Source organism: Aedes aegypti, chromosome 3 (assembly GCF_002204515.2).
Source record: "Aedes aegypti strain LVP_AGWG chromosome 3, AaegL5.0 Primary Assembly, whole genome shotgun sequence".
Taxonomy (NCBI): Eukaryota; Metazoa; Arthropoda; class Insecta; order Diptera; family Culicidae; genus Aedes; species Aedes aegypti.
In genome coordinates, this window is record NC_035109.1 from 313,513,367 (window position 1) to 313,536,524 (window position 23,158).

The 23,158-nt window shown below is 39.6% G+C and overlaps 1 protein-coding gene and 2 long non-coding RNA genes across 10 annotated transcripts in view; 2 read left to right on the forward strand and 1 right to left on the reverse strand.

Moving 5' to 3' along the window:
* LOC5573350 (protein lines) overlaps positions 1-23,158 on the reverse strand; it is a 48,861-nt gene that overhangs the window by 10,647 nt on the left and 15,056 nt on the right. The gene's annotated exons all lie outside the window — the stretch shown is intronic.
* LOC5568969 lies at positions 6,973-8,308 on the forward strand. 4 transcript variants are annotated; one of them, XR_002501311.1, is made up of 3 exons: positions 6,973-7,716; positions 7,775-7,842; positions 7,921-8,308. It is a non-coding gene; the product is annotated as an uncharacterized LOC5568969 (long non-coding RNA). The 4 variants fall into 4 exon arrangements; XR_002501312.1 differs by having other exon boundaries at positions 6,975-7,559; positions 7,626-7,842; XR_002501313.1 differs by having other exon boundaries at positions 6,975-7,289; positions 7,365-7,842.
* On the forward strand, positions 14,078-15,998 carry LOC110677939. 5 transcript variants are annotated; one of them, XR_002501306.1, is made up of 3 exons: positions 14,078-15,406; positions 15,465-15,532; positions 15,611-15,998. It is a non-coding gene; the product is annotated as an uncharacterized LOC110677939 (long non-coding RNA). The 5 variants fall into 5 exon arrangements; XR_002501308.1 differs by having other exon boundaries at positions 14,078-15,249; positions 15,316-15,532; XR_002501309.1 differs by having other exon boundaries at positions 14,078-14,980; positions 15,055-15,532.

Here is a 23,158-nt window from a genome sequence, read left to right on the forward strand (position 1 = left end):
AGGAACAAGAGATGGATGGATATTGGTTATGAAAGGGGTCCGCGTGGTCTGTAGGGATTTGAATTCTAAACTTGTAACCAACTCAGTTATTGGGTCACCAAGTGGCTCGGTAGCTTAGTTGGTAAAGCACTCGTCTAGCATACAAGAGTCCTGGGTTCAAATCCCAGCCGAGCACGTGGATTTTTTTTCATAATTTCACCCATAATTTGTCCATCTTTACCACGCGTAATGAGTTAATTAATTTAATAACCATGCGGATTGGATTACCGAACAGCTCAATATAAGTGTCAGTTTATATTAGAGTGTACTGCCTCTCTGTAGTAGTCATGTCGTCACTTGAGTGAGAACGACACGTTGATAGCCTTCCCACATCTTTACTCTTCCACAATACAGTTGTTGTGGAAGCGATGTAGGTACGATAGGCAAACAGTTTCAACACTAAATAAATCGCACTCGCTCGCTCCGCGTGTGTAGGAACAAGAGATGGATGGATATTGGTTATGAAAGGGGTCCGCGTGGTCTGTAGGGATTTGAATTCTAAACTTGTAACCAACTCAGTTATTGGGTCACCAAGTGGCTCGGTAGCTTAGTTGGTAAAGCGCTCGTCTAGCATACAAGAGTCCTGGGTTCAAATCCCAGCCGAGCACGTGGATTTTTTTCATAATTTCACCCATAATTTGTCCATCTTTACCACGCGTAATGAGTTAATTAATTTAATAACCATGCGGATTGGATTACCGAACAGCTCAATATAAGTGTCAGTTTATATTAGAGTGTACTGCCTCTCTGTAGTAGTCATGTCGTCACTTGAGTGAGAACGACACGTTGATAGCCTTCCCACATCTTTACTCTTCCACAATACAGTTGTTGTGGAAGCGATGTAGGTACGATAGGCAAACAGTTTCAACACTAAATAAATCGCACTCGCTCGCTCCGCGTGTGTAGGAACAAGAGATGGATGGATATTGGTTATGAAAGGGGTCCGCGTGGTCTGTAGGGATTTGAATTCTAAACTTGTAACCAACTCAGTTATTGGGTCACCAAGTGGCTCGGTAGCTTAGTTGGTAAAGCGCTCGTCTAGCATACAAGAGTCCTGGGTTCAAATCCCAGCCGAGCACGTGGATTTTTTTCATAATTTCACCCATAATTTGTCCATCTTTACCACGCGTAATGAGTTAATTAATTTAATAACCATGCGGATTGGATTACCGAACAGCTCAATATAAGTGTCAGTTTATATTAGAGTGTACTGCCTCTCTGTAGTAGTCATGTCGTCACTTGAGTGAGAACGACACGTTGATAGCCTTCCCACATCTTTACTCTTCCACAATACAGTTGTTGTGGAAGCGATGTAGGTACGATAGGCAAACAGTTTCAACACTAAATAAATCGCACTCGCTCGCTCCGCGTGTGTAGGAACAAGAGATGGATGGATATTGGTTATGAAAGGGGTCCGCGTGGTCTGTAGGGATTTGAATTCTAAACTTGTAACCAACTCAGTTATTGGGTCACCAAGTGGCTCGGTAGCTTAGTTGGTAAAGCACTCGTCTAGCATACAAGAGTCCTGGGTTCAAATCCCAGCCGAGCACGTGGATTTTTTTTCATAATTTCACCCATAATTTGTCCATCTTTACCACGCGTAATGAGTTAATTAATTTAATAACCATGCGGATTGGATTACCGAACAGCTCAATATAAGTGTCAGTTTATATTAGAGTGTACTGCCTCTCTGTAGTAGTCATGTCGTCACTTGAGTGAGAACGACACGTTGATAGCCTTCCCACATCTTTACTCTTCCACAATACAGTTGTTGTGGAAGCGATGTAGGTACGATAGGCAAACAGTTTCAACACTAAATAAATCGCACTCGCTCGCTCCGCGTGTGTAGGAACAAGAGATGGATGGATATTGGTTATGAAAGGGGTCCGCGTGGTCTGTAGGGATTTGAATTCTAAACTTGTAACCAACTCAGTTATTGGGTCACCAAGTGGCTCGGTAGCTTAGTTGGTAAAGCGCTCGTCTAGCATACAAGAGTCCTGGGTTCAAATCCCAGCCGAGCACGTGGATTTTTTTCATAATTTCACCCATAATTTGTCCATCTTTACCACGCGTAATGAGTTAATTAATTTAAGTCAACATCTATAATATCGAACAATTCAAAAGATTTTTTTATTAATAGCGAAAACTGAGAATTACATTATATATTTTAAATCATATGAAACAGCAATAATGCCGACACTTGTAGTGCCGAACCATACATAGTTTGTTTGAAAATTACATATGAGTATTACTGTGCATTTTTGTCTCGAGCTGGTAGAATTTTTAAAAAATACGTCAACATTCACAATGTCGAACATTTCAAAAGATATTTTTAATAATGAAAAAAAGAGAAAAATATATGTATATTGAAATTGTGTAAAACAAGCATAATGCCGACACTTATAGTGACGAACCAAACAAAGTTTGTTTTAATATTACACAAAAGTTACACTTTCAAGAAAAAATGTGTTATCATAAGCATGAAACGAACTCACCAGTTGGTAATCCATCCTCGACTGAACACAAATATCTCTTCGCAACACAGCGCGAACAGAAAAACTTCTTGGCGTCCCGAAAACAAACCGTTTTCACGAAGCACTATCCAGCAAGACGCGCGAAAACAGGGAAAAAAGAAGTTCTCCGACGACGAAAACACGCGCGAAACCGAGAACAAAACCTATCCGTCGACGCAACAACGATCCATCCTGCTTGGGCTTCACGAAGCACTCCACGTATTGTATGTGATTTTAAAATCAGACATAATTAAATGATAAATTCTGAAGAAGTAGTGCAATTTCAACAGCACTGGTTTCTAACTAACCTTGTAATTCAAAACTGTGACTAATGGTCACCAAATCTTTACATAGAAATAAACCAACAGTTAGTATCGTGTAAAATACTCGATTTTTATTGAACATACTAAATGACCCAGCACAAATTTCGTAGAACAAAGTCGCTCAGAAATAACGCGATTTGTGCAAAACTCATGAAGAGCTTCCAGAAATATAACACCAACAACAAACAGGTAGCAAAAAAATTGCTCTAAATTCTAAATCTACTCTTGATAAGTAAAAGAATGAAATGTGTGAAAATCAGATTTTTATCTGCATTAGTCTCGAAATGGCAGTCTGGTAAAGTCGTGTCTATACTTTCTGGGACACCCTGTATGCAAAAAGTGAGGATAGTTTACTGAAAGTCATCTAGAAAAAAAGCAAAAAAATCCATCTTCCACTGCCTGAGACACACCTGCGTTTCACGCGTGGTGATGCTGATTGCCAGGGATTGAATCCTGAGAAAATTGAGAGAATCTCTCACGTATCGCTCTCTGTAACTATCATAACATGCTGCACATTATGAGAGACTGTTTATCGTATACTGCTACAAGTTTGATCAGATTGGGGGGATAGTAGTGCATGATAAAACCCCTCTAAACATGCTCCAAGCCTGGGGGACACTGTTGTTATTGGAAGTTCGTGGATTGTTTATCGTGCCAGTAAAGAAAAACACCTATCCCCAACGGTAAACAAGCGAGAAAAATGGATTTTATCATCGCTCTCTCGTTGGGGCTCTCGCTCGCTGCTTCCATTTATCAGACTTGTTACACCTTGCGATACAATGACGATCGTGGACCGCAACAGATGGGATGTTTTTCTTTGCTTGCTTTGATCGGGCTTCATTCTCAAATGAGAACGAATTCTGCAACGCCTGATTGCTGATGGCGCGAAGGCAAAAAGAGAGCAAGCAGAAGGAATCTCTCTCGTGGATTGATTTCTCTCTTGTCATTCCCATCTGCGTTCTCACACTGATCGACTTGGTTGGTTGCTGTAGCAAGATGTGCACTGGCCGGAGTTGACGCTTTGGCTACTCACACACTGGCATTTGTAGTTAGAAAAGCTCTCTACCACATTGGCAGCATTGCGTGTACGATACCGGGCAGCCCGTTTCCCCGTGAAAGTGCACACGTTGGGTTTCATCGCCACAGCTAACAACGTGTAGCGTGGGATAAAGTGTCGCGCAGCAATGTGCGAGGAATAAAAAAGTTCTCAGATCGCGCGTCGCCACAAAACGCCTATTTCATTTAATTTGCAAAGCAACATTTTTGCGACTATTTTGATGAATGTAAATTACGTAGCAAACTATTGATACTTGTAATAGTTGTTAAGTGAATGAATTATTAAATTGTCATTGATAAGTAGTACATATTGTTGGTGGTCAGGATGAACGAGATGCCACCTGTGCAGTGCACATGTTGCACATGCTGACGTGACGCTTCTGGTACTAACGATAATTCTTTGGTACCGAAATACCGGTACCGTAATCCGGGGTAAAATTGATCAGTTTTTCGGATATTTCTTAAATGTTTTATTTGAAAATACAAATATCGTAAATTTTATATTTTTAAAACAATTATTGGCACCCACCGCTTGTGGCTATATACTGCATTCTGGTTTTCAAAAGATTTAAGTATGTTTATATAAATGTTTTAAGTGATTTTTCGATTTAGCTGATATGGGGTAACATTGATCACCCATGTAAACAACGTTCGGTAAAAATGCCGTTGCTTACTTGAATCATGGTTCCTGAAGCCGAATATGAAGACCAATCTCTTACAAGTCATTTACTTTTTGAGTTATTTCAAAAATAAAATCACTTTACACCGCGCAATACGCCTAAAGGTAGGCAATTTCCCAAGGTAATTCTGCATTCGTAATAGTAGTTCGTTAGTGTTGCTTAATTGAATAAATTTATGAAAGATTTGACAACTGAATCGTTTTCAGCAATGCCATTTTTAGTAACAATCGCATTTTCCTTGCTCATACCATTTGCAGATCTCGTGTGAGTTGACAAATTTACGCATGAACGAAACGCAATTTTCGCAAAAAAACTTAGTTCTCATTAGCTTATCAATGAGCATGAGCATGGGCATGATTGACCGCCCGCAGATGCTACTCCGTTATTGCAAGAACAGCTGTACTTACACAGGGAATCAACAGACACTACTCGGGATCAGTAGCATCCTCAATGTGTAAGTACTGGTGCTCTCATTATTGTAATAAACAATACCGGCGCCGGCTGCGTCCGAATTCAGGTCAATTTGGGAATTGGAGGGACATGTTGACGTGTTACTTGCTTTACAGAAGCCGAGGAGTCCTCTGCACTTCCACAAGAAAACACTGGGAGTTTGGATATTGGAAAGGATTCGTTTTGGTAAACGATAAATATATAATTCGAAATGACTATCAACTAATAATATTTCCACATAAACCAAAAGCTCTTTATTTGAAACCATTTAGTACCGTCGTGCGCGGTGACATTTTTATGGTCAGTCCATAAGGGTGACTTTGGGCCAAGATTTTTACAGCAAACTAAAACCAGAATAATGAAAACAATGTGGTAAACTTCAAGAATACGTTATTAAAAGTCACTGGATGGTCATGGATTAGTTTTTTGCCTCCCGTGCTAGTCAAGAGATGCATCGAAAAGGGCGGTCAAAGTCACCCCCTAGGACCAATGTCACCCCGCACAGCGGTAGTCTTAATTTTCATTAGCTTATCAATGTAAGAAAAAGAGGCAATATTCATGGTTTGAAAATGTTTCATAAATAAATGATGATTCGAACTTTTTGCGAGAAGGATCATACCGATCAATGTTACCCCGCTGATCAATCTTACCCCGGATTACGGTACTGGAAAGATTTGAGTACCGGTATTTTCGGTACTGATGAAAAATGTAATAATCGTTTGTTTCAATAAATTTCTTCACAATAAACGTTACTCAAGTTTGGTTAAGTTCGTTAAAGGCATATTTCTCTGGTCGACCAAGGAACGTATACATAATGGCTTATTCGAATGAATCATTGAAGCTAGTTTTTGTCAGTGCTCACCGCATCAAAACAAAGGCGCCACTGTATATGGGATTCAACATTGTGACAGCATTGCTGTTCCGTCAAACACACAAGGCTACGGTGGCGCTATCTTCTTCTTCTTTCTGGCATTACGTCCCCACTGGGACAGAGCCTGCTCCTCAGCTTAGTGTTCTTATGAGCACTTCCACAGTTATCAACTGAGAGCTTACTGTGCCAATGATCATTTTTGCATGTGTATATCGTGTGGCAGGTACGAAGATACTCTATGCCCTGGGAAGTCGAGAAAATTTCCAACCCGAAAAGATCCTCGACCGGTGGGATTCGAACCCACGACCCTCAGCTTGATCTTGCTGAATAGCTGCGCGTTTACCGCTACGGCTATCTGGGCCCCTATCTATTCTTTCCATAGCGGCCGGTTTGGTTATTTTAATGATCCATTATGACAGTGGTCACCAAAGTGCGGCCCGCGGGCCGCATGCGGCCCTCGAGAAGGTTTTGTGCGGCCCGCAAACGAATTTTGAATTCTATTATAATGTGGCCCGCATGATTTTAATAGAAAGTTGGTTATTAAAATCATAGCGGATTTGCTTGAATATTTTCGATGTTGAACATTTGAATAACTATAATAGAAAGTTGGTTGTTAAAATCATAGCGGATTTGCTTGAATATTTTCGATATTGAACATCAAAAATTACTGAAAAATGGATTGTTTCAATCAACTATGGAAAAAACAGAACTTCCTCTAAAAATCTCAATTGTATTGTAAATTCAAGACTGTTCTAACGCGTGAAAATTTTTCTGTAGTTCTGTGTTCTGTTTTTTATATGAACCGCGTAAAAATAGTTTTCTGTACTATTTGGACCATGATATTATCCTGGAGAGAGCTTTGCTAAGGATAGATTTTTTCAATTTAATGTGGAGTCATACTAACTTTCTTTGATGTCAACCACCCCCTTTCCTTTTGAAAAATCGAGAATTTTGAAGGGAATAAAAAACTGATCCATTTTTTTTTTTTTTGAACACTCTATTTCAAGTTTTTGAAGTAAAATACAGCTAAAATGACGATTCAGAAGACAATAAAAAAGGGGCAAAGATGAATTTTTAGAATAAAAACTTAAGAAATTCCTTTTTTTAGCTATTTTTTTCTTATTTATTTTAATCCCACATTTTGTACCTTCCAAGTGGTTTCGGACTTTTACCCCTTGTAACCGATGGTTCCAAATTTAGACTTGTGACTCCACCACAAATTTACTTTCCCAATTCCTTTTCCCGGATTTTCCATAAATACGCCCTTTGGAACAAAAACCTCTTGTCGACATTGGGGCACTCATTTTCTGGATTGGTGAGTGAGTGAGCTTGTCTCGCTCTCCTGTTACTGTCAATGGTGAGTGGTTCTCTGATTGAGTAGTTTGAGATGGGGGGGGGGCAAAACATTACCTCGCCTTTTTCGTATTCGTAGATAGAGGGAGCGCACCACTATGACGTAATAGGGTGTGATACAAAAGATTGCACAAATGGTCAACAAGTAAGATATGTTGAGCATTTGGACCGATTCATATAAAAACCCCAAGTTTTGGAGCAAAGATCCTCTTTTTGCTGTGAATACTGGAACGTAGTAGTAGTGCGCGCGCGTGTAGCATTTAATAGAATTGAGGTTAGCGTTGATAATGCCTCATTTTAGTGGAATTATTGTTAATTAGTGTTTTCTCTCTTCTTTTAGTAGTGGTTAGTAAGGTTAGACATGCAACATTGAAGTTAAAAAGAACAGTTAGTAGTACAAAAAGTGTGTTAGTAGTACAAAAAAACACTTGGTTAGTAAGTTAAAATGTTAATAATATACCAAAACTAATGTGTGTTAAAATCTTATAGTTGCTAAGTATAAATCATGCGTCGAAACAATCGTGTGAGAAATAATTCGTAAAAACCTACAAGAAAAGGTAATGTTCATTGTAAATTGTATATAATATATGTGAATTATTAGAGGTTAAATTGGAGTGCTAATGCTTGGTGGTTAGGTCCACACATTGGGCCTTTTCTTTTTATCTGTGGCCTTTTTGGCAGAACCACGACAGTTAGTGCGGAGTGCGCGTCCATCTTGAAGTCCAGTCCAGCAGAAAGTAGAAGGGTGTAAACCGTTACTACTTTACACGGTTAGCGTCCCAAAACCGCCATCTTGCCCTACCTTCAGGATTCATCAAGGCCAATGAGTCCAACTTCGATAAGCCAACCACATTCTGCACAAGCCCGATGATGAGCGGACTGATCACCCGCTCGTCGATACCCGTCAAGCCGTTCAACCACCAACACACCAGCAGTTCTACAACAGCCCATCAGAGCACATCCAAAACCGCAAGTAAAACCACCCAAAATGTGACGTCACAATAAATAATTGTAATAATGAGATTGCATTTAGTGTACTTTATAGAAGAGTGAGTCCCTGGTTAATAGTTTGTCCACTACTTCTTTGTTTGTTCGTCCACCGGGTTCACAAAGGAACCATCAAGCCTCGACGTCTCAGTATCTCCACATTAGGTGGAAAATTGTCTTTAAAACTTATTTGGTATCATTTTTGTTTCATTTCCGTATTCAGCTGTATGTGTGTGTTCCCACTATCAAATTAAATAACCGTTCTCCTACACATATCAGTACCTCCAACCATAAGCAGTGCAGCCAGTACAGTGAAATTAAGTTCTAGTCACGTTTAACGACCCTGAAGATCCCAAAACCCTTATCCTTGAGCGAGCAGGTTATAAATTGGCGCCCAGCATAAAAACTAGAATAACAAATTTTCTGAATCGGTTGCAATATCTTTCCAAACCCGTGAGAGGGAGGAAGAAAACAGCATAAACTGTTTTAGTGTGTTGCGTTCTCTGAACGACAAATAATTAGGTCTTTTTCAATTTGCATGCTCTTATTTTGATTTAATTCCATCGGGACACCCCCGGTGTGATCATTATACTTTTTGTTGATTTTGTTGCATGTTTACTTTTGTTGTTGGATTAGTTAATTGAGATTTTTATGTTTTTTAGGCATTTTATCGGAATTTTCGGCGGTGCAGAAGCTGTTCAGGAGGTAAAGTGTGAGCCCTAGAATCACAGTGGCTAATTTTAAAACCGTCCTGGAGTCCGATTAAGGCAAATCGCGACTGAGAAGGGTGAGTACAGCTGGATATAAGAGTGAGTCTGGATAGGGCACAGACGTTGATCTGGTCGTGATTCGAACACTCTCTACAACCTGAACACTTCTACAACACGAAAGATTCTTGGCCATGGAGTCAGAAATTCAGATCAAGTATAGGACTTTGCTAGTTCATCATTTAGATAAAGAGGAAGTCGAGTTTGAACTGGACGTGCGAGCCGTACAGTTCGAGAATACGGAATCTGTTGGGGTTTTGAGAAGGCGTTTGAGAGAAGCTTTGAAGGATAAAGGTGAACAGGTTGAAGTGGATTTTTCCAAATGCAACAATCGCACGGTCGATGGAGAAATTAAGTTGATCGATCAGAATGTAGAAGAAATTAGGGATATTTTAGAGAAGAAAAAGAGTTTCGAGGGGGTAAAGGATTCACTGAAGACCCGCTTAGTACATTATTTCGCGCGGTGCTTGGCCGTTCAAAGAGTGGCTGAAGAAGACGCGGATTTAGAAGATCTAGACAAACTTCTGGGTACTGTTCGTCAGTTATACAACACGTACTTCACGTTATTCACGCCCATTGAGTCTATTCGCAAAGAAGTTATGCTCCAAATTTCCAATTCTTTAACCCAGCTGCATTTGGCTCAGCCAAGCACGTCTGGAGTTGCAAGACAGGTCCAGAGTAGATCGCAAGAAACCCAAACGGAGGACGATTTGTGCTCTCATGAAGACGATAGATCGATTCAGGCTAACGCTAGAACTACACCGTCTAGACGGCAGCTAAAATCAAATATAGTGCCTACGATGGAGTTAACATCATCGCTTAATTTTCCATCGATGATGTCACAGCCATCGGGATCAGGGATGAACTCCCGCCGATCGGGTGAAGAGAGAATTTTAAATCGAATCGATTTGTCGGGGAAAGGTCGGAGACCGACAGGCAAAGAGGAGACTTCAGAGAGAGGCACGGATTCTTCCTCGTCACAGTCTCCACCAAGTAGACGTAGGTCCAGGCAACGAAGGTCTAATGTGAAGCGAAGTAGACCGGTTTCGGATTGGAACTTACGGTACGACGGTAGAGATGGGGGACAAGGTTTAATGCGTTTCATCAAGGAAGTGGAATTTTATGCCAAATCGGAGAACATTTCCGAAAAGGAGTTGTTCCGCTCCGCAATCCATTTGTTTGCGGGCGCAGCTAAACTATGGTTCATGTCCGGGGTTGAAAACGGAGACTTCTCTTCATGGAAGGACTTAGTCACTGAAATGAAGCGAGAGTTTCTTAGTCCAGATCATGACCATGTCAGCGAGTTTAGAGCAATTGAAAGGAAGCAAAGACCCAAAGAAAAATTTCAGGATTTCTTCTTTGATATGCAGAAACTTTTTAATGCGCTTACAAAACCGATTTCCGAGCGAAAGAAGTTTGAGATTGTCTTCCGCAACCTCAGAGCGGACTACAAAGGCTATGTAGTTGCTGCCAATATCGATAATTTAGCAGACTTGAAACCATTCGGTCGCAAACTTGATGCCACGTTCTGGTACAAGTATGAGAACCGGAATACGGAAGATAACTCCTCCAAAAACCGGAATCAGGTTAGCGAACTGAAATCAAACTCTAAACCAAAACAGACAGGACCAATGAATCGCCCCGACAAAATGCGAACGGACCAAAAACCTCTCAGTAAGCCTGAGGAGGCGAAAAATTCGAAAAAACCTGCTCACGAGAATCAGCAAGGTGAGGAAAGTCAAGGACAAAATAGTGTAGTGACCGATAAAGGCTTGCAGGTCCTTCTGGAGAAATATACCCCTCCGAGACCTGGTGTTTGTTACAATTGTAGACTTTCTGGTCATCACCAATCGGATTGTGACCGTCCAAAGCATAAATTTTGCTTTAGGTGTGGGTTCTTAAATTTCGACACGAAAAATTGTCCGTTTTGCGCAAAAAACGCCTAGATACCCGTCTGAAGGGGCAGATGGAGGCACAAAACATTTTTAAATCCCCCAGTAAACCAGATTGTATCGTTTGCTCACTTGGTCAGAGACAAGTTGATGACGACGAATATAGACACTGCTCCAGTGTGGAGATCAGTGAGCATTTTCTCAAAATCGAAAACGACGATAGACCCTTCGTAAGAGTTAATATTATGAATGTACCCTTAATCGGCTTGCTCGATAGCGGAGCAAACCGGAGCATACTTGGTTCGGGGAGCGTTTCCCTACTGAAATCATGTAGACTGCGTATACAGCCTGTTAACATCGATGTCTGTACCGCCAGTGGTCAGAATTTGGATGTTTCGGGATGTGTTGAACTGCCCGTGACTTTCAGAGGCATGACGAAGATTTTATCCGCTCTGGTGATCCCTTCCGTAAAGCGAAAACTGATTCTTGGGTCAGATTTCTGGCGATCATTTGGTATAGTGCCTACCATGGCCACCAATGATACGACAATCTCAGTTGATGAATTGGAGGATCACGAAGAAGAGTCAGTATTGTCTAACGAACAAAAGAAACAGTTGGACGAGGTTAAACTGTTGTTCAAACCTGCGATAGATGGTAAACTCGACATGACGTCGATGATTAGTCATCGCATAGAGCTATCGGAAGAAGCCCGGAAGCTCCCTCCGGTGCGAATCAATCCGTTCCCGACCTCTCCAAATCGGCAAGATAAGATAAACAAGGAACTTGACAATATGTTACAGTGCGGCATTATTGAACGGTCATACAGTGACTGGGCACTCCGCCTTGTACCCGTTGACAAGCCGGATGGATCGGTACGGCTGTGCCTAGATGCTAGAAAGCTCAATGAGCGAACTGTCCGTGACTCCTACCCTCTCCCACACGCAGATAGAATCCTGAGCCGTCTCGGGCCCAGTCGATATATTTCAACAATAGACTTGTCAAAAGCCTTTTTACAGGTTCCGTTACACCCACGGTCCCGAAAATTTACTGCGTTTTCCGTGCTGGGTAGAGGTCTGTTCCAGTTCACTCGGATGCCTTTTGGTTTGGCCAACAGTCCGGCAACCCTTTCAAGGCTGATGGACCGGGTATTGGGCGGGAGTGAACTGGAACCAAACGTTTTTGTTTACCTCGATGACATCATCGTGGTAAGCAATACGTTTGAGGAGCACTTGGACAGGCTCAAGGAGCTGGCACGCAGGCTTAGAGCCGCGAATTTGTCCATAAACCTGGAGAAATCAAAATTTTGCGTACCCGAAGTTCCCTATTTAGGGTACATTCTAAGCAGAAGTGGACTTCGTCCCAATCCAGATAGGGTCGAAGCCATCGTCAATTTCGAAAGGCCTAAATCACTCCGTGCACTGAGGAGATTTCTGGGCATGAGCAACTATTATCGACGGTTCATCGCCACTTTTAGTGAAATAGTGCGCCCTTTGACCGACCTTCTTAAAGATCAACCCAAAATTATCAAATGGAATGACGGTGCTGAGTCAGCATTTGTTAAAATAAAAGAGCTGCTCATCAGCGCTCCGATATTATCAAATCCGGACTTTTCGAAGCCATTCAGCATCCACTGTGATGCAAGCGATTCGGCTATCGCCGGGGTGCTGATGCAATGGCACGGCGACATGGAGAAACCTGTGGCCTATTTTTCTCAGAAGTTAGGATCTACACAACAACGCTACGCGGCTACCGAGAAGGAAGCACTAGCGGTGCTGAAGTCTCTGGAAAAGTTCCGATGCTATATTGAAGGTTCGAGGTTTACGGTGGTCACTGATGCCTCGGCCCTCACATATATTCTCCGAAGCAGCTGGAAAACTTCCTCCAGGCTGAGCAGATGGAGCCTTGAACTTCAAAAGCACGACATGGAAGTCAAACACCGGAAAGGTGTGGATAATGTGGTGCCTGACGCACTTTCCCGAGCTGTGGAAGAGGTCAGTGCAACCTCTGATAAATCCGACTGGTATAATTTTATGGTTCAAAAGGTTCAGAATGAACCAGAAAACTTTAAAGATTTCAGGGTAGAAAATGGTATTCTGAAGAAATTCGTCTCGAGTCCAGAATGCATCGACTATCGTTTCGAGTGGAAGGTTTGCGTACCCACCGCATTACGAGAGAAGATTCTTTTCGAGGAACATGACGAGGCCTTACATTTGGGACATGAGAAAACCATGGCGAGAATCCGCAAGAGGTTTTACTGGCCACACATGGCAAAAGATATCAAAGCCTACGTCCAGAAATGCCAAATCTGTCAGGAAAGCAAACCGAGCAATAGATCCCAGCACCCTGTGATGGGACAGCAGCGTATTACAACAAAGCCCTTCCAGATAATTGCACTGGACTTCATTCAGTCGCTTCCTAGGAGCAAAACTGGAAATTGCCACCTCCTTGTAGTGATGGACCTATTTTCTAAATTCTGCTTGCTATTTCCATTGCGTAAGATCTCGACTTCACAAGTCAACAAGATTTTAGAAGACAGCTGGTTACGACGTTATGCCGTGCCAGAATGTCTTATATCTGACAACGCTTCGACGTTTTTGTCAAAAGAATTTAAAGCTCTTCTTGAAAAATATCGCATACAGCACTGGACCAACTCGAGACACCATTGTCAGGCCAATCCCGTCGAAAGACTCAACAGGACAATTAATGCGTGCATTCGCACCTACGTCCGAACGGATCAGACTCTTTGGGACACCCGAATTTCTGAAGTTGAGCACGTTCTGAATACTACTCCACATAGCTCGACAGGTTTTTCACCATATAAAGTCATTTTTGGCCATGAAGCATTAGAGCGAGGCGACGAACATAGAGTCGATCGGGATGAGGAAGAAATTTCGGATCAGAAAAGATTAGAAAACAAATTGAACATCGATCAGTCTATTCGTGACCTTGTAGTCAAAAATTTACATAAAAATTACACTAAAAATTCACACTACTACAATCTGCGTCGAAAACAACCGGCGCCTGTGTACAAAGTAGGCCAAAAAGTCCTGAAAAGGAACTTCAAACAATCCTCCGCCGTAGACAGGTATAACGCAAAACTTGCTCCATGTTACATCCCGTGTTTGATCAAGGCTCGGGTGGGAACAAGTTCGTATGACCTCATAGATGAAGAAGGAAAAGCACTCGGGATCTTCTCTGCCGCCGATCTGAAACCGCGAACCTGAAACGAAAGATTCAAACAAAGTTAAGTTCTCTCAAACTAATAGCAAATTCAATTTTGTCAACACGGAGTTGACGTGAAATATAAAGGAATACTTAGCCTGATAGGTGAATAGGTTTTTTCCTCGGGACTGCAGACCGGGGGGAAGCTGAAAAGAATGAAAAAAAAAAATTCAATGTAACTTGCGTAGGTCGATTTAAAACCAGTAGGCATGAATTGTAGGAAAGAAGTACTTACCAATGGTCCAAAACCACTTGATCCTTGGAATTTGATCCATGATGGTCTCCAACTCAAAAGCAGAATGGCAACAAAACCGACAAATGATTTGAATAGCGGAGATTCGTCGTTTTAGAGCTCAAAACTGATTACTTTTCCTTGTATCGATTTGTTTTGATTCGAAAGCAAGTTAGATAGTGAGAAGGACAATGATTGACAGCTGGAAGGTAACTCACCTATGTTGAGTTCGTGGAAGAAGTAGGGTAAAGATCCATGTATCAGTCGCAATCTTCGATCGTCGACGATGAGAAGGAAGAGCAGAAATAAATACTAATCGAGCATGTTATTTTTTTATGCCGGTTGAAAAGGCAAGTTTTGTTATCTCCATAGCGAAAATAAACTAGTCATTTTCGCAGCCGGTCGGAGGGATATTGTAACCGATGGTTCCAAATTTAGACTTGTGACTCCACCACAAATTTACTTTCCCAATTCCTTTTCCCGGATTTTCCATAAATACGCCCTTTGGAACAAAAACCTCTTGTCGACATTGGGGCACTCATTTTCTGGATTGGTGAGTGAGTGAGCTTGTCTCGCTCTCCTGTTACTGTCAATGGTGAGTGGTTCTCTGATTGAGTAGTTTGAGATGGGGGGGGGCAAAACATTACCTCGCCTTTTTCGTATTCGTAGATAGAGGGAGCGCACCACTATGACGTAATAGGGTGTGATACAAAAGATTGCACAAATGGTCAACAAGTAAGATATGTTGAGCATTTGGACCGATTCATATAAAAACCCCAAGTTTTGGAGCAAAGATCCTCTTTTTGCTGTGAATACTGGAACGTAGTAGTAGTGCGCGCGCGTGTAGCATTTAATAGAATTGAGGTTAGCGTTGATAATGCCTCATTTTAGTGGAATTATTGTTAATTAGTGTTTTCTCTCTTCTTTTAGTAGTGGTTAGTAAGGTTAGACATGCAACATTGAAGTTAAAAAGAACAGTTAGTAGTACAAAAAGTGTGTTAGTAGTACAAAAAAACACTTGGTTAGTAAGTTAAAATGTTAATAATATACCAAAACTAATGTGTGTTAAAATCTTATAGTTGCTAAGTATAAATCATGCGTCGAAACAATCGTGTGAGAAATAATTCGTAAAAACCTACAAGAAAAGGTAATGTTCATTGTAAATTGTATATAATATATGTGAATTATTAGAGGTTAAATTGGAGTGCTAATGCTTGGTGGTTAGGTCCACACATTGGGCCTTTTCTTTTTATCTGTGGCCTTTTTGGCAGAACCACGACAGTTAGTGCGGAGTGCGCGTCCATCTTGAAGTCCAGTCCAGCAGAAAGTAGAAGGGTGTAAACCGTTACTACTTTACACGGTTAGCGTCCCAAAACCGCCATCTTGCCCTACCTTCAGGATTCATCAAGGCCAATGAGTCCAACTTCGATAAGCCAACCACATTCTGCACAAGCCCGATGATGAGCGGACTGATCACCCGCTCGTCGATACCCGTCAAGCCGTTCAACCACCAACACACCAGCAGTTCTACAACAGCCCATCAGAGCACATCCAAAACCGCAAGTAAAACCACCCAAAATGTGACGTCACAATAAATAATTGTAATAATGAGATTGCATTTAGTGTACTTTATAGAAGAGTGAGTCCCTGGTTAATAGTTTGTCCACTACTTCTTTGTTTGTTCGTCCACCGGGTTCACAAAGGAACCATCAAGCCTCGACGTCTCAGTATCTCCACATTAGGTGGAAAATTGTCTTTAAAACTTATTTGGTATCATTTTTGTTTCATTTCCGTATTCAGCTGTATGTGTGTGTTCCCACTATCAAATTAAATAACCGTTCTCCTACACATATCAGTACCTCCAACCATAAGCAGTGCAGCCAGTACAGTGAAATTAAGTTCTAGTCACGTTTAACGACCCTGAAGATCCCAAAACCCTTATCCTTGAGCGAGCAGGTTATACCCTCTACCAGCAGCTTCATTTTTTACCGAAAAATAAATATTCAAAACGTGATTCCTACTCTGAATTAATCATACAAATCGGTTATGTATTTTTAAAGATATCTGAAAATTACAGAATGATGTTTTTTGAAGTTTTCAAGATCTTTATTTGGCCTGCGTGGTACCAGAAACCTAAATGCTCATTACTTATTTTTCCACAACATACTCTCATTGATGAATTGTTCCGAATAGTGAATATTTAATTTTACGATAGAAATTCTTTAGCCCGCGAAATTTACGTTGATTATTGCTACACGACGGTCCCCCAAGGAATTTTGTAAAAACTCCGGATCCAGATAGCCAATCATCAAAATCGACACACATTCTCAGACTAGAAGAGTTTTTTGAGAACTTGTCAAAATATGGTGCAAAAATATCTAGAAACAAGATAGTTATCGTAATATGAATATCTATTTTGCGGTAAAAAAATGAGCTGCTAGTGAAGGAGTTAAAATAATATTTTTATCGACCTAACTTATCTTGCGGCCCGCGCTATGATTTGAAAGCATTGAGTTGGCCCGCATAGTCCGTTAGGCTGAGGACCACTGCATTATGATCACTAAGTACGGTTTATCTCCATACGTAAAAACGCTAGAAGTACGCTCATAGTTTGCATCTTGTTTAAAACATGTTTTGGAACATTTGAAAGGACTGAGGGTGAAGTTATTGAACGAAAATAATTCAGAAGATCCTGTTATTACCAACAGGATTAACGAATTATCGTATTTCGAATATAAATAATGCTGCTGATGGTAAATATCAAGCTTTCTAGAAAACTAGGCACAAATATAAAGAAAGGTTCCAGGATATTGTAGAATTTAAAAGTGTTGTGATATGGCACAAAGATTGATAGAAATTGTTTTATAAGTCTGTTCTAGGTGAAATATTTGTTGACATTTCACGATGCATGGACAACAATTCGAGCAACATGCGGATGACCCTGAAAGAGCTTTGTCCGTATTTGAAAGTATTGTCATAAAAATACGCAATCAAATGGCAGTTGAACGTTGATCTTTAACACGCTTTGCATTTTTGTAATAAAAAAGGTCACTAAATTATTAATTTTGAATGATTTTTTGCACCACATACAACATTACACAATACATCAGAAACTTTTACGACTTTTCTAGAAAAAAATGAGAGCCATCTAGCCAAAACTTGAATTTCAACACATATTGTATAAAATTAGAACGGTTAACTCGTTATTATTTTAAGACCATATTTTTTACTGTGATAGTTCATAAAAAATTAAGACTAAGCATCAGCAAACTTGTGTTTATTGACAAATTCGAAAAAGTTGCAATTTTTTGTTAAATACTGTATGCTTTATGTTCATTGCAAAAAATCTTCCAGTACTACCGGTACTGAGAGTGACAGTACCGTAGAACCGGTACTCGTCAAAAGGGGTCGGTACGAGGAACCCTAGTGATTATCGTCTTATTTCTTTTTGAGATTGATCTATTTTAAATGATCAATGAATTTTAGAGAAAATTTATCAATATAAACAAACTACTAATTATGGATGCCATAATTGGAGTCAATCAACTTTATTCTGAATGTAACTTTACAACTCTTATTATTAAAATAGTTTTTCACAACCTTGACATTTGCATTAGTTGTAAGGCATATTTAACGTTATTCTGCAGCCGGAAAATAACATTTAATGTTGGCATCAATCTTGACAATTTTGACAATCTTGTCAAATCTGCAATTATAAAATTTCCTCGCGGCTCACCAGAGATCACCTTACAACGGAAACGAAGATGATAATATCTTTGCTGGATCTATTCGATTATTGTTAAAACCATTATTACGACGGCGGGCCATTTGGCATCCAAATTGCGTTATGCAAATGAATCAATGTGATTTCTTGCTCGTTTGGCTCGTTTGGCCGATTTTCGATTTTCAAAAAGGCATGGGCCTTTTTATTGGCCAAATTGAATTTTATTAGCGTGCTTGGCCCAAGCCTAGGCCTTTTCGGTTTTCAATGAATAGACCAATCCAGTTGCCTGCGTAGTAGTGCAATGTTGACAAAATTTTCTTTGTTTGCTGTGAGAACTGTCACAACAATGCTTTTGTTTGCTGTGAGAATCCAAATATAAACAGAATTGATGCAAAACAACCACTTCCTTGTTGGCCTGCCTTTGACCGAAAGCTCAATGACGTCAAACAAACATCGATACGTTTTCATTCTGAGGAAATCGACTTGTGTAAGATTTATTGTGCGTTGGTGTTCGTGGCAGTTTGCTTGGGCACCTCTCTGAGCAAGAGAGAGCCATTGGCCTCTCACCATGCTAAGGCCAATGACTCTTATTTAAATCCACTCTAAATCACTTAAGAGATCAACCATAAACAACGCTTTAGGAAGAAAACGTACATTTGATAGTATGTCACATCGTACTTAATAACTGAAAATTCCTCACTAAAAGCGTAGAGGAACAAAACATGTTCAAATATATATCATTTATAAGTTATTAATTGAAAAGTAGCACATAAAATTTCAACAATTCTCATGGAAATTACTATGGAGAAATTTTGAGATATGTTCCAAACACGGTAGTTCTGTAATATTAATACAAACTTATTATCCCATATTGAAAACTTCTTCTTCAAACCATAATGAAGAAATTTGCTGAAGAGAGAAATTCAATCCGAACGATAGCATAAGAGATATCCATGAGTTTGTTTGCTATTATTTAGCCTAATGTGGGATTATAGCCCTGCAAACATGTACAAAAATCCCAAACAAAATTAGCTCAAAAGGGATTTGTTTCTTCAGCAACATCCTTCATTAAGGTTTGAAGAATGAGTTTTCAATATGGGATGATAAGTTTCTACTTACATTACAGTACTAGAGTGTTTGGAATATTTCTCTAAATTTCTCCATAGTAATTTCTATATAAACCTATATTGTCTTTGGGCCACCTTTAAATCACCACCTAGAAAGCTGAAAATTTCACAGAACACTATTTTTATGGTGCTCCTTACCATGCATATGGGAGATTGGATTTTCAAACATTTTTAAAATTTGAATTGCCCTAGTGTACCAGTTATGGACAGGGGCCCAGATAGCCGTAGCGGTAAACGCGCAGCTATTCAGCATGACCATGCTGAGGGTCGTGGGTTCGAATCCCGCTGGTCGAGTATCTTTTCGTAAAGGAAATTTTCTCGATTCTTAGGGCATAGAGTATCTTCGTACCTGCCACACGATATACACATGCAAAAATGGTCAATCGGCAAAGAAAGCTCTCAGTTAATAACTGTGGAAGTGCTCATAAGAATACTAATCTGAGAAGCAGGCTTTGTCCCAGTGAGGACGTAATGCCAGAAAGAAGAAGAACCAGTTATGGACATAGTAGTCTCCTATTTCGCCATACGTGAAATGGCGTTCGGCCAAACGACATTCGGCCAAATGACCCGGAACCCTAATGGGGTAAGCCCATGCATCGCGACAAGATCACACATTCAAGTCTCTCCCCTTCGATGACACTAGTACTCGTATAATTAAACAATAAAAAAATCTAACAAAATCGACGGAAAAATGCTTCTTAGGGTAGGGTAGGGTAGGGTAGAAACACTGATTTTGGCCATAGTGACAATTCTAGCCATAACAGATTATACACCGTTTTACAAAAAAATAACTTGGGACATTTCATGTTTAGTAAACATTCACAAGATAAACATACATTCATTCATTCATCCGCAATTGTTCAAAAAGTATAAGGAAAAAAACATCTTTCTTATCGTTTTATCTTTTATACAACTAAGTTGGCCAGGGTATCCCTAATTTTGCCACTCTCATAAAAAATTAATGTGATTGTTCAATTTAGGAATCGAAGTCATGAATGTGGCTGAAAATGGTTCTGGTGGCCTACGTTAACCAACGCGATTTTCAATTTTCAATCAATTTCAATTTCCTGCATTTTTCATACATAATATGGGTTGAAATCTTTTATTTGTTCATTTTTTGTTCAATATTTTCAGGGCTGTTACAAAAATCTTAAAATCGTATCCGCGAAAATCGCGACTTCAGAAATTCGATCCGCGCCTGGGAACTCCAATCCGCGCCAAAAAAAAATCTGTTTCATGGACATATTTACTACCTACTCATTATAAAAAATGCGTAATCGAGCTTGACCAGGCAGGAAAAAAGGTACAAAGCGAAAAAAATCTAATAATTCGAGTTTTTTATGGAGAAAATCGTATTCAACAATATCACTCGAAATTTATTTGTCATCAACATTTCAATATATTTTTATAAAAAACCGTGCAATTTAATAAATGGTTGTGTCACTACAAGCAGAGAGGAGGCCTAGTTTGCAACTATACTTAACACAATTCGATATGATCTTTGCATACAATAGGAGATCCAAAATGTAGTTATTAATGATAACTTAAAAGGAAAAACACACACAGTAATTTTACATTGTCAATTAGAAGCATACAAAACCTTGAATTGCTATTTAAATTTCGATTTTTTCTGCAAATAGGTTTGCTTTCTGGTAGGGATCAGTTGATATGACATATGGCTTGGGTCCGATCAATATAAAACTACCCAAGCCAAACGTCAAATCGACTCATCCCTACCAGAAAGCGAGGCCGTTTGCGGCAGCCATTAGCGCTTTTAAAAAGCTGGATACATACAGTTTTTAGCGTTGCTTTCCATTTACTTCAAGTAATTTGTATCTTATAGATTTACAATACTTATTTTTCACTGAAAAAACTGCTAATTTGACTGCGAAGCTATCTATTGTTTTAAACTTTTCTATCTATCCTTAGATTTCATAGGGTAACCAACTATGACTGCAGCGCCAACACCCAGCCAAGATTTTACCCTATTACCCCGAATGCCATTTCCCCGAATGACATCACCTCGAAAACCATTACCCCGAATTCCATCACCCCGAATGCTATTACCCCGAATTTACAATTACCTTGACATGATTATATTGATGACATTTCCCCATGATATTGGGATTCGGGGTAATGTCATTCGGGGTAATGGGATTCGGGGTAATGGGGTAGAATCTCAGCCAAAGTGTCCGCATATTATCCGTACAAACTTTGAAGGCATGCATTTATGAGTTAAGCTGAACAAATTTAGTATTCCTACACGGTTTAATAGGGAAGGTGTACCGGTATTCGCCATGTACCAGTTATTCGCCACCCCGGATTATATACCATTTTACGATATATATGGTTGCCAATTGCTTAGTGTTCGCTAAATTGCTTTAAAATGATACAGAAACATTCTTGGAAACCGCAAAATTTTCCCAGAAAATTATAGAAAAAAATCATTTTCCTTAAAATTGTTGCTCCTTTGCACCTATTTTTTGCCATGGTGTTCCTGATTCGCCACCCTCCATAAGAATCAACGTAGGTGGCGAATTCAGGAACCGAAATTAAAATCGTGGCGAATACTGGTGCAAGTGGCCCAGTATTCGCCACCCCCATTTTTAATACAAAAACAAAGTTTCTGATTAGTTTTTATATTTTCCCTGTTGAACATGGATTGAAAGCTTTCGTTTAAAGTATTGACAGTAACCAAAGATCGTTTGATTTATGTATAAACAATATTTTTCCTTAGGGTGGCCAAAACTGGTACACCTCCCCTATTATGACATTTCTGATTTCAAATATTTTAAAGCCAAGCCAAATGTGTTGCATTTTCTAAAATTTTTAGCGGAAGAAAAAGAACTCACAGGATAATTTTCTATTTCCAGTTTATCTTAAAGTCAAGAACCTATAGATCGCCGTCAATAGAATTTTAGATAAGTGTCATTAAGAATTTAGGGAGGAACAATCTCTTGATTGACTAGCGACCCTCAAGAAAAATGACTACAAATAAAATGAAAATGATTTACTAATAAAATGTTACTGATTTTCACATTTCCCTGTACAGTATTTTTGATATCAGTGACTATACTAACTTAGGGACGTTCGAATCAAAATATCGATACCACCGATATATTGATTCAAAATATCGATATATCGGAATATCATATGATATATTTGAATGGAGCAAAATTTCCTTTATCGCTTAGTGACCTGTTGTTTAGTTTCCAAAGATTCAAATAAAAATCTTCAAATATTCAAGATTATTGGTATTTTAACCGTTTTGTACTTAACCCCTCTACCGGCAGCTTCATTTTTTACCGCCAAAAAAGTATTCAAATCACGATAACTTTTTTGTTTCTTAATATTTTGGCTTAATTTTTTACCAGATCTTTAAAAACTCTTCTAATTTGAGAGTCCGTGTCGATATTGATAATTGGTGTTCTTGTTTTGAAAATATTCCGATGTTCCTTGGGGGACCGACATTCTCTATATAAAATGTCTTTGACGACCATTTTGATTTTGATCAATTTATCAAAAAAATAAAATAAAACGTTTACTATACAATACCAGGTAATAAGGAGCTACCCTAAAAAATCATACAAATCGGTTAAGTATTCTTGGAGAAATCTGAAAATTACGATATGAGGTGAAATTTTCAGGATCTTTATTTGTTCAGCGTGGTACAAGAAACATAAATGCTCATTACTCAGAGACGGCTGCACCAAATTGCTTCATTTTTTCACAACACACTCGCATTAATGTATCATTCCGAGGAATGAATATCCGAATACGCTGAAAATTCTGTAGCCTGAGATATTTACGTGAGTCGTGGCCACGCGAAGAAATTTTCCAATATCTCTGGATCCAGATGACCTATTATCAATATCGACACTTATTCTGAAACTAGGAGAGTTTTTCAAGAACTTGGAATTCA